At 45.5% G+C, this 2,011-nt stretch overlaps 1 pseudogene across 1 annotated transcript; it reads left to right on the top strand.

The window, feature by feature from the left end:
- The first annotated feature begins 336 nt into the window (after nt 1-336).
- Nucleotides 337-1,161, top strand: LOC116563419 (annotated as a pseudogene). The gene has a single exon (XR_004274390.1). The product of XR_004274390.1 is annotated as a heterogeneous nuclear ribonucleoprotein A1-like (transcript).
- Nucleotides 1,162-2,011: the final 850 nt, after the last annotated feature.

Here is a 2,011-nt window from a genome sequence, read left to right as displayed (position 1 = left end):
TTTTTTTTTTTTGAGACGGAGTTTCGCTCTCGTTACCCAGGCTGAAGGGCAATGGCGCGATCTCGGCTCACCGCAACCTCTGGGTTCAGGCAATTCTCCTGCCTCAGCCTCCTGAGTAGCTGAGATTACAGGCAGGCGCCACCATGCCCAGCTGATATTTTGTATTTTTAGTAGAGACGGGGTTTCACCATGTTGACCAGGATGGTCTCGATCTCTTGACCTCGTGATCCACCCGCCTCGGCCTCCCAAAGTGCTGGGATTACAGGCGTGAGCCACCGCGCCTAGCCCCTGAGGAGCCATTTTGAGCAATGGGGAACGCTCACAGACTGTGCGGTAATGAGAGATCCAAACACCAAGCGCTCCAGGGGCTTTGGGTTCCTCACGTATGCAACTGTGGAGGAAGTGGATGCAGCCATCAACGCAATGCCACACAAAGTGGAGGAAGAGTTGTGGAACCAAAGAGCTGTCTCAAGAGAAGATTCTCAAAGACCAGGTGCCCACTTAACTGTGAAAAAAATATTCGTTGGTGGCATTAAAGAAGACACTGAAGAACATCACCTAAGAGATTATTCTGAACAGTATGGAAAAATTGAAGTGACTGAAATCATGACTGACGGAGGCAGTGGCAAGAAAAGGGGCTTTGCCTTTGTAACCTTTGATGACCATGACTCCGTGGATAAGATTGTCATTCAGAAATACCAAACTGTGAATGGCCACAACTGTGAAGTTAGGAAAGCCCTGTCAAAGCAAGAGATGGCTAGTGCTTCATCCAGCCAAAGAGGTCGAAGTGGTTCTGGAAACTTTGGTGGTGGTCGTGGAGGTGGTTTCGGTGGGAATGACAACTTTGGTCGTGGAGGAAACTTCAGTGGTCGTGGTGGCTTTGGTGGCAGCCGTGGTGGTGGTGGATATGGTGGCAGTGGGGATGGCTAGAATGGATTTGGTAATGATGGAGGCAATTTTGGAGGTGGTGGAAGCTACAATGATTTTGGCAGTTACAACACTCAGTCTTCAAATTTTGGACCCATGAAGGGAGGAAACTTTGGAGGCAGAAGCTCTGGCCCCTATAGTGGTGGCGGCCAATACTTTGCCAAACCACAAAACCAAGGTGGCTATGGAGGTTCCAGTAGCAGCAGTAGCTATGGCAGTGGCAGAAGATTGTAATTAGGAAACAAAGCCTAGCAGGAGAGGAGAGCCAGAGAAGTGACAGGGAAGCTACAGGTCACAACAGATTTGTGAACTCAGCCAAGCACAGTGGTGGCAGGGCCTAGCTGCTACAAAGAAGACATGAGTTAGACAAATACTCATGTGTATGGGCAAAAAACTCGAGGACTGTATTTGTGACTAATTGTATAACAGGTTATTTTAGTTTCTGTTCTGTGGAAAGTGTAAAGCATTCCAACAAGGGGTTTTAATGTAGATTTTTTTTCTTTTTCTTTTTCTTTTTTGCACCCATGCTGTTGATTGCTAAATGTAATAGTCTGATTGTGACGCTGAATAAATGTCTTTTTAAAAAAAAAAAAGAAAGAAAGAAAGAAAGTTAGGGGGGCCAGTGGCTCACGCCTGTAATCCCAGCACTTTGGCAGGCCGAGGCAGGGGGATTACCTGAGGTCGGGAATTGGAGACCAGCCTGACCAATGTGGAGAAACCCCATCTCAAAAAATAAATAAATACAGTAAATAAATAAAATAAAAAAGGAAGTTAGGGAAATGCTAATTTTTTCCTTCTAATTATCAATTTCAGAGTAAGAAGTTGGTGTCCTAGTTATTTACTGTGGCATCTAATGAGCTGTTACAGCTATTCTTTTCTTTTTTATCTCATTCTCTCTCTATCATACATTTATTGGATTTTACATATTCAGTATCTATCAATTATAGTCTTTTTTTTTTTTGAACCAGAGTCTCACTCTGTCATCCAGGCTGGAGTGCAGCGGTGTGATCCTGGCTCACTGCAAACTCCGCCTCCCGGGTTCAAGCAACTACCCGCCTCAGCCTCCCAAGTAGCTGGGACTATA

This window comes from Sapajus apella, unplaced genomic scaffold (genome assembly GCF_009761245.1).
Source record: "Sapajus apella isolate SASKATOON/1434 unplaced genomic scaffold, GSC_monkey_1.0 scaffold35, whole genome shotgun sequence".
Lineage (NCBI taxonomy): Eukaryota > Metazoa > Chordata > Mammalia > Primates > Cebidae > Sapajus > Sapajus apella.
This window is presented reverse-complemented; position numbering and strand designations above follow the sequence as displayed.